We start from the raw sequence: 10,726 nt of genomic DNA, 5'->3' as shown, positions 1-10,726 counted from the left end.
TTGCCAATATAAATACTATTTTAGTGGACAATTTGTAAATATCTTTATAAATACTCTTTGAGTCTAGAGACATATCTTGACTTGGTGAGCTTTCGTGACCCAACTTATCTAAATTTTTCTTATATAAAAAAATAGATATTGTTTCATTATAATATATTGATTTAATTTTTAACTAAAATTTCATTATTGTATTTTTTTAATAAAGCTTAACAAAAATATAATTTTACAAACATTAATTATATGATTAGATTTAGAAAGTTTGTTGAACAAAAAGAATTTAGTAAGTTTGTGCATTAAGTAGTATTATAGTATGCACAAAAATTTAGCCGTTGATAGAACACATTGATGTCATATGAATCATGTACTCCTTTTGGACACAATATACGGCATTAGAAACTAATTCACAATTACGAAAAAATATTAGTTAAAACCTTAATTTTTAAAAAAAATGTTACATATTTTCAATTTTACCCTCATAAAATGTCTTATATAAGTGCTTTGATAATGATAATTAAAATTCTAATGTATTAGTTTTTTTCAAAAAAAAATAATAAATGAAGAAAGAGTATAGTTAAAAAAATAATTATAAAAGTTTTCCAATGTCCTCTATTTTAAAGTTCGAATCAAGTAGAGCTTCTAGAAAATACTCTATAATGTGGTCTAAAGAGGTATCTCATCTCGAGTGATAGAATAAGGTTTACTGTACATTAACTTATAACTAGTATTGCGGTTTGATTTATAACCTTTTTTTATGGATCAAACTTTTGTTTTCAATATCTTAAGAAAAATTAGTTTTTACTATTAATGATAATTGTAATATTTCAAAGCAAAAAACGATAGTCTTTTCTAAGATGAAAAAATAAACGAGCCTTTTACACTGCTACCCTCTCTAATATAATTACTTTCTTATGACTAGATACATAATTATACTATTACAAATACCTTTTTGATAAATATTGTTACAAATAACTTAATTCGCGTGAGATAAGCATCATATCCTCCTATTCTAGAGAGGGAGGGAGAGATTAACGTAGCCGCCATGCATGAATTATTATAGGAAGTCCAATTTGGTGGGAATTATATATTAACATTCATGTGAAACTCTTATGAGAATTTGCGGTAATAATTTTAAAAGATGATATGGAAATTTATGTTTCTTTTTTAGCTCCTAAAATTTATGGCTATTACTTATCAACAATTAAAGTTCCTTCGGAGGCTGCGCTGAGCTAGTTTTGTTCCTTTGACTTTATGGTCAAGAAAAGTATACTTAATTAACCGGCTAGACCAGTTTTGTCAATAAAATAAAGAAAATAACTTTTAAAATGGGCATACAATATTTTAAGCTGTTTAGCTGTCATTTGCTGATTTGCGAATAACGATAGTCGATCCTCTCTCTAAGTGGAAAACTTAATTTAATAGTTTAAAATATAAAAACTTAAAATATAAAAAAATGTGCAAGGATATATTAAAATTAAAAAAAAATGTAAGGATTTAAAATTATATTTTTTTTAATTATATATCAGTAGTGTTTTTATTCATCTTTTGTCAATCTATTTTGGCCAAAAAAAAAAAATTAGTCAATCTACGTCTGGGTTGCACATATTTTTTCTAAGTGACAAACTTAGTTTATTGTTTGGTCAAGGTCTATTTCCATAGGTTACCTTTTAAAATTAATTCAAATCATTTATCTTCTAGATTGAATTGACTTCTGCCAATCGCGCAACTTATTGGCTTCCACGTCGGCATTAAGCACTCTCTGATTTTTTTTTTTTTTTAAAGACACTCTCTGAGTTAATCGATCCAGCTTTATCTTAATTGCGAGCACTCTCTCAGTAATAGTAAACAATCTCCTTGTAAAACTTCATTGGAAGTTTTCGAAAATTTTAAGGGATTGAGAAGGTGGAACAAATTAAAGAGGAGATTCACTCAGTTATCTGTGTTTGAATTAATGAAAATTTGGATCATTTGCATTTGAATTTGTCTCATTTGAATATACAAAAATTATGGATTTAAATCTAAATACATTTTTTATTGAAAAAATATAATAAAGTCTACTTGAATTATATAAATAACAATTTGATCAATTGAAATGTAATAATTCTATTAAAGTTTTTAGAGACTTCTATGTCTATAAGTTTTAAAGTAAAAAAATTATTTTCCTTTATTAAAAATAACAAGATTCAATCACAGCCTTTATTTAAAGAATAATAACTTTTATTTTCTGAATCACAAGAATTGAACAATAAATCATAACTTGTTAAGTATAATTTCTATTATTAAAAAATAAGGCCCGATCACAATTTTTGCTTAAAGAATAATAATTTTTGTTCTGTGAGTCGCAAGATTTGAAAAGAAATCATAACTTGTCAAGTGTAATTTCTATTACTGAAAAATAAAGTACTCAAAATAACAAACAGCAATCACAATTTTTATTTAAAAAATAATAAATTTTATTAAAAAATTGAAAGAATTGAACAAGAAATAATAGCTTATCAATAAAGGTAAAATGATATTTTTAATTTAAAATTTATTAATATAGAAGTCTTTAGGGACTTCAATGAAATTATAACATGTCATGCCCAAAAATTGAAGAGCGATTGGCACGGGATATGAACCATTCCACACATCCTTGTAAACTTTAAATTGTAAATTCATTTTATTTGTAAAATGAAATCAAATTTATATTAAAATTATAACACTTTTGACACTAATAACTATAACAGAGTTTCAATATGTTTGTATAAATTTCAACAGAACCTCCTTTATAAAGAGATTTTTTAAAATTTCTACAATACATTGATGCAGTTAAAATATTAAATAAATCAGGAGCTTAGTTCCTTCCAGCCAACAGATAGCATATATATAAAAATAAAAATCTTAATTATAACTTATGTGGAGCACCTAGCCATACTTTTCAAAAATAAAATAAAAATAAGATACATAAACATTTATAATTACATCAAAAGAAAAATTTCAATCAATCATCCACCTGTCTATAAGCACTCAAGGGTCGACAGGAAGATCAACATTAACTAAGGTATTTGAGATTAAAAATAATTTTTCAGTGAATAACATCCTAACAATAAACAATAAAACATAAATAAAATAAAAAATTTAAAATAGTTATGTAGTTAAATAGACAACAATTTTTGTAAAAATTTAATAAACTTCATAATAATATGACTTTATAAAATTTTAAATAAAATTTCAAATCATTAAACTATCATAGCAAATGATAATATCACTTGATTTCGAGAAAGTACATAAATGAAATAAATATTTATAAATAAATTATTAAATAAAAACTAATGAAATATAAAATCATTAAATGATTGGATTCATAATTATTGGGACTCATCAGAATAATTAACAAACGTGGACACACAGTCGATTAGGGTAAATAACTAAATGCAGCTTATGTCACAAAAACAAACATGGACACACAGTTCATGAGGATAACTAACCAAATGTAATCGAAGCCACGAAACAAACGTGAATACATAGTCCATAAGGGTAATGCTAACCAAACACGGCTCAAAGCCACAAAACAAATACAGGTATGAAACCCACGAATAATAAACGTAAGAACAAAGCTCACGAAAATCAAATTAGCTAGTCATTAACCATGGCGTGCTAATGGCTAACGAAACTACTGTTAACAACCATTGTTCTGTATAAAGTCATTTTCAATTCAATTTCAAACATGTGAGAAAATAATCACTATTAAAAAATATTTTCATTTTCAATGTCAAACTTGCATGAATTGTTTTTCATAGCAATTCAATAATTTTCAGAATAAAATCCCATAATTAGAATCCAAACTTATATTTACTAATAAACTAAAATTCTTAAATTTGATAAAGATAACTTCACAAAATAAAGTATTTTAATCAACAAAATATCTAATAATCATATTGTTATTGTAAAAAAAAATTGTATAAAAATATAACATTTTAGTAAAGAAAATTTTATTAGAATATCAGTTGAGACGCTATCAACTTACCTATTATACTCCCAAATCCAAACATTTACTTCTTTCCACTTCTAAAAAAATTTCTCCTCTTCTCAACATCCTATATAAAATATATAAAGAATTAGTTAGTGGCCTTTACTCATATCACACAAATTCTGTTTTTCAAAAGTTCTCTTACAATCATAATTTGAGTTGATCAAATTTGTCAACTTGCTTTAAAGAGAATAATTGTTTTCTAATAATTGTTTAATCATCAACAATAAATTCACCACACATATCTTGCCATCACATGTCAAAACTCACATTGAAATATTTTATCAAACTTCTCATAGGCATAAACCATTTATACTAAAACCAAACTCTCTTTTCTACAAATTTCATTTCCCCAAACATCATATTTTATTTCACTGAATTTTCCCATATGATTTTGGCCATAGATAAATACTCCCTTAAAATGCAATCTCCTAGTAAGCTTTTGTCAAATTACCAAATGCATATTATTTCCAAATCTCACACTAAAGCTTTCCAAATCTCAACGATTTCTCAATAATCGTTTGACTCCAAAGAATTTAATCATCTACACATCACTTTCATAATTAAATTTCTTTGGAACCTTCAAGGTAAAACTCAACCAAATAACATTTGTATCAGTCATGACTGTCACCATAACTAGTAGGATTTCGGAAGATACAAAATCAAGCAAAACTTCAGCTAACAGCAATTTTATCAAATACCTTTCTTGCACTAATCCTTAAACTCAAGCCAAACTTCTTCATCTTCAATCCCATTTCCAAAATTTTCCCAATATGAATATTTGAGGTAATTAAAATCCCTAATTTTCAGTCCTTGTATAATAATCAATTCACATCAGAAAAGAATATCATTTACCCCATTCAATCATGCCTCTCTTTTGTATTGAATTTCAGAAAAATATGAATCCAAGCAAGACTCATCTACTAAAGCTATAACTAAGATGAAACTTCAAATTCCTTTCATCTTTCAGCCACCAAATAACCAGCACAAAAGAAAGAAGAGAAAGAATCAATCTTCCCATGCCAGTTCAGCAGCGTCAGAACAGGGGAGAGAGCAGCTCCCAGGGTCGAACAAGAAAGAGGAGAAATGAGCTCCATACCAGCATACGGACAATGCCGACGAAGATAAAGGAGCTTTGACGTTGCTGCTAAAAATCAAAGAAGGAAGGACTAAACAGATTACAGCACATAGAGAAAAGAATGAAGAAGAACGAGCAGCAACACTCACAGCTGCAGCACTAACAGAGGAGGAAGAACGGAGGACTTGAAAGATTCCTAACACTCACAATAGTGCTGGACGACGCACTCATCTTCATCGGGAGTCGACGATCAGAATAGAGGAGGATGAAATTTCTGGAAGCACTCTCAATCTCTCTCTCTCGTTGCAGGAAACGAAAAATGAAGAGGAATGGGGAAACAAGTCTGATGGTATTTTATTTTTATTTTAAGAAGAGGGTATTATGGTAATTTTGCATAACGGAAACCAAAATAAAAATCCTTCTTTTAGCTTTGAACTCATAAACTGATACATATAAGTTATCAATGCAACTTCCACTAAATCAACAATATTTTTTGATAAAATATTTTTAAAATTAATATAAATATAATTAAAATACATTATTATATATTTTAATTTTATTTAAAATTTTTGAATTATTACATAATATTTTGAGAGGTTAGATTATTATTTATATAATTTGGGTGAATTTTATTATGATTTTTCCTTTTTTATTTACATTTTCTTTTTAATTAATTTCAAATTTCATTTACACTTTAATCATTTAAATTTTTAATTATTTTAAATATTTTATTCTTTTTATATTTTTACTATTAACATTTTTGTAACTCTCGTGTGTTTCCTTATCTCTTGTCTAGTGAAAAATATAGTCAATATCACCAGTCACTACTACCAATTTTTTTATTTTTATTTTAAATATCAACCCATCTCTTTTATTCATTGAAAATTTTTTAAACTACTCAACTAAATAATTTAAAATTTAAATTCAAATCCATTAATTATAATTTGATGTTCAGTGGCCAAAGAAAATCTTCCTCATGTTTACCGTTAACTATTTAATTATTTTACCTGAAGTTAACTATATAATTCGCCATAATAAAATAGTTTTTTTTTTTTTTGCCAACACATCATATAAATAATTTTAGGATATGCCTGAATCAACTTGATGCTGATTATTTTGCTGAAAATATTTCCTAATCAATTGGTACCCAAGATAAAGCGCCATGTGCAACTTGCAAACACACTGAGTTATTATTATTATTATTATTATTTTGCTGACAGATTGAGTTAATTAAAGCTGCCTAAAAACACAATTCAATTATAAATTACTAATAAATCAAAGAAGAAAATGAGGGAAATATCACCCACGTGCCATCTCAGCACAGTCGGTCAATTAATGATTAAATAAATATTTGGATATGTTAAAATTGAGCAATAGTATTGCTTTGTTTTTAAAACAACGGGGAAATATTATGCATTTAAAAACTTAGAGGGACCACTCGCGCCTCACTGTATACTTCTAGGCCAGATTTTTCTGTTAATTCAATTTTTATAAAACATAAAAAATTTTTTCTTTTTTTTTAAGGCAAACTTTGTAAAATTCATAAAAAATTTTAAAAACTAAATCGATCATTGAATCAAATAATTAATTTAATATTTTAAATAATATATATTCATATATAATAAAAATGAATATTTATCTAGAAACAAAATTATAAATTGCCTTTTTAATCTTCTTATAAAAATATTATTTTAATTAAAATTTTTCATCCAATAAGCATAAATAATATTTAATAAGATTTCTTTTAACACTCCAAAAAAATAAAATTTAATAATATTAACGTAAATATAAATTTTTTAATATTTAATAATAAATTTTTAATATAAATTTTATCTCCCACTCATTTCAAATCCAAGATTTTCCCCCAGTTGCGTGATATTTTAATATCAAAAGGAAAAACCCTATTTCCACGATTCCACATGCGTGGCCTTCTTTTTCCCTCACCTCTCTGCCGCCGATCAGTGTTGTTGAAGGCAGCGTTCCAAATTTCAACTTGGCAGATTTCATGGCAGATTCGCTACTTTTTTGAAGGAAAAAACACGTCTAAAATGGCGATTTGCTGTACAACGGCTGCTTTTGTTATTTTTTTGAATTTTTTTTATTTCTCTTCATCTTCCTCTTTTATCTAATCTCTTCCATCCATCCCCTTTCTTTTCTTTTATCTGATCAGTGAACCGTTAGGTTTTTTTTTTTTTTTCCCTAGTTCATTGATCAGTTGTTGACCAGTTTGATTATTCCCCGATTCTGTTACATCAACGGTGACCGAACTAGTGGCTGGTTCCCGGCAAGTCCAATCCATTTTTAAAAACCTTGCGAATTTTCAACTGGGGTTCATTTTCAAGATTCAAAGTATTCATTAATGAGTCATATTAAATCTCAACTAATTCATATCAAGGTTGAAAGAAGAATTGTCTAATATTTTCCACCTAATTAATATTAAATAAGAAATAAATTTCAGACATTTAAATACCAACTCTTTGGGCCTAAAGTTGAACTGCCAGCCCGATGAGAAGAACTGAAAAAAAGGGCGTGCCGCACATGAGTATGGCATAGCCCTCAAAACTCGGGAAGTCTAGATGTACAAGACTGCTGAAAAAAAAAACATGGTGTGACGTGTCACAAATCCCGTAGGTCGTGCTAAGTGATCCTTGATATCTCATAAATGGTCTCCAAATTTCACTGGGTAATGGTCTCAACTGAACAATTATAAAAGGAATAAAAGGTCGTAGAAGAAGAGAGACAATCAATCAACAATATCTATTAATATTTTTAATATTTTACTCTGTATTCTCAAACAATTTCTAGAACCATTTCCAGCATTTGTAATCTTTACAATTTTGTATTTATCATTCTTATTAATTAAAACATTCATTTATTTCAATCTCTTTATATTTTTACATTCGAGTAAATTATGATAAAGAAATTAATAAATTATTATTATCTTTTGACACTCAGTGTCTTTAGCACGCCTGATACTTGTTGTTGCTTGCGAAGAATACAAACTAATTAGCAAGAAATGAGGGGAATTAAAGATTTTATGAATAATTGATTGAGAAATAAATATGGTTAAATTGATCATAACTTATTAAGTTGACTTATTAATTATTAATAGGATATCCATCTAAGAATGACCACCCACTATAAAATTCATTTTTCACTCATGGTTTTTTATGTTAGTTGTCTGGGTTGAAATTATTAGTTACTTATAACTTCTTGTGGAATCGCGCCAATGAGGTACTAAATATATATAATTATGATTATGATTAAATCTTAATGGTTTAGGTCGTATTTTATTTTTCTAAAGACATAATTATATATCAATTGTAGTTGGCAAAAGTGGCATGGGCTCTTTTAATTTAAACAAGTAGTTAGAGATTTAAATCTCAACTAATGTTTATGTAACAATTTAGTTAAGAGGAGTAGTTTATCATTGTCGCTGGTTGGGTGCCAGAGAGGGCTTACCCATTTTTAGTCAAATGTCTTATACTCCTTGTGCCTTAAAAAAAATAAAAGACTAAACCATTAATAGGTAATAGTTTTGAAAAATGTTTCCTAATGTGGACATTAGCAATAGTTTTTATATGTTACTATTATTCCTCTACTTTAAACAACATACTTTTGGCAACATTTGAAAACTATTCCTTAAAGTAGGATTAGGCAATAGTTTTCAAGTGTTGTAATAAATTTTTTGAATAGATAATATAAAAATTATTGCCTATAAAGAATCTTTTAACGCAACATTTTAAAAATATTCCTTACTTTAATAGGCAACAAAAATATAAATGTTGCCTATAATTCTTTTTTTGGCAATATTTAAAAACCGTTGCTTGTTGTTTTTCTACACATAAAACTTTATTTTTAATTTATTTTTATAATTTTTCTATATAATTTTTATTTATTCTCTTAATTTTTAATTCATTGTTTGGCTAAATTAAAAGATTAATTTAAAATATATATATATATATATATACACACTCTCTCCATTTAAAAATGTAAGGCATTTTTTGAAGAGTTAAATGTTTAAAAATATAAAGTATTTTTAATCTTTCGAGATATAATCATTGTCTTTTTTTAAAAGTACTTTTATTGATAATGACTTTATATTTATTGTAGGGTGTTTAATAGGGGTAAATATAAAAGGATAACGTTAATTTGAAAGTAGATAACTACTTTTGGAAGGTGAAATTTGATTAAAAATGCCTTATATCTTTAGACAAAGTTTTACATACTAATAAAGCTCTTTAAATGCACTTAACAACCTTATCTTTTCAAAACAAAAATATAAACTTTTAAAAATACCTATCATTTAATATACTGAAATGAGAAAAGATGAAAATTAATTATATAGAGAGAGGAAGGGTAATATTAAAATTGGCACATTTAATGAAGCATTAATCTAATCAAAGTGTCTTATATTTTGGGACGGAAAAACTACTTTAAAAGTATCCCCTATAATTTGAAATGGAGGTAGTATTATATTTTGCAAAGTCCGATTAGAAGAATGGTTGGAGTCACCTATTTCTTTTAATAGATTTAGGGTTCAAATCTAGGTAGAGGAATGAAGTATTAAATTTTGGCTATTTAGCTATTCTACAACAATTCTTAAATATTTCCTATATTTTATGTGATAAGCAACATTTAAAAAGTATTGCAATAGGTCTCCGAAAAACTATTGTCTATTCTTATAATTTTTTAAGTAATAGTTTTACAAAGGGTTAAAGGGTAAAACTGTCCTGAAATTTTTTTTTCAGGGGCGGTTGGCACCCTGAACTTTTTTTAGAACATTTTTACCCCAAAATTTTTAAAAAGAAAGCAGTTTTGCCCCATCATTAGAAATTACAAACGTTAACCGTTAATTGAAGTTTGACTAAAGGTTAAATAGCATATTTGCCCTACAACATTTACTTTAAGGGCGTTGGGTACCTTGAACTTTTGTTTGGAGCTTGTTTACCCTGAAAGTTTTAAAAAGAGAGTAATTTTGCCCTACCTTCTTCATCCTCCTCCTCCTACTCCTTTTCCACTAGCAAGCTCCCATATTATCATGGATTGGAGTCCAAATGTGAAGCTGAGAAAAATAAGTGTCTAAGATTTGTGAGCCTTACAAGAAGTCTCGCACCTGGCTCGACACTTTCACCCCCATAAATGGCCACTCAAGCCCACAACATTGCTGCTTTATTCATCAAAGGCAAATCTACCATTCTTAACTTTCCTTAAATTGCCCTTGTTCTCCCTCAACAATTGCCACATGCTCCCCACATAACATCCAAGCTGTTGCTTTTGCTATTGCCACCATGGTCAATTTTGATGTTATGAAGCCCTCAAAAGAGTTTGAGTTAAGATCGGAGTCCACAGAGTCTTAGATATAATCATAAAGACAATGAAGAGATCATGTACCAGGAAAGGTGGTGTAAGAAGGAAGATGGAAGGGGAGGGGATTAATGGAGGAAGAGAACGAGACACGGTGGGATGAGGAAGAAGAAAAAGAAGAGAGAGACTGAGAGTAGTGATGGAGATACAAGGCGGATTGTGAAGCCATTAATGCTTAATTTGCTTCTTCTTCTTGGTATGTTACTACTGCTGTAACAATCCTCTTCCACCGTACTTGGCTATGACGATGTTGAATTGATATGCCATTTATAAGG

The sequence above is a fragment of the Prosopis cineraria genome, unplaced genomic scaffold, assembly GCF_029017545.1.
Source record: "Prosopis cineraria cultivar Desert tree isolate PC_DT_omini unplaced genomic scaffold, ASM2901754v1 PC7, whole genome shotgun sequence".
Classification (NCBI taxonomy): domain Eukaryota; kingdom Viridiplantae; phylum Streptophyta; class Magnoliopsida; order Fabales; family Fabaceae; genus Prosopis; species Prosopis cineraria.
Note: the sequence above shows the minus strand (reverse complement) of the source record.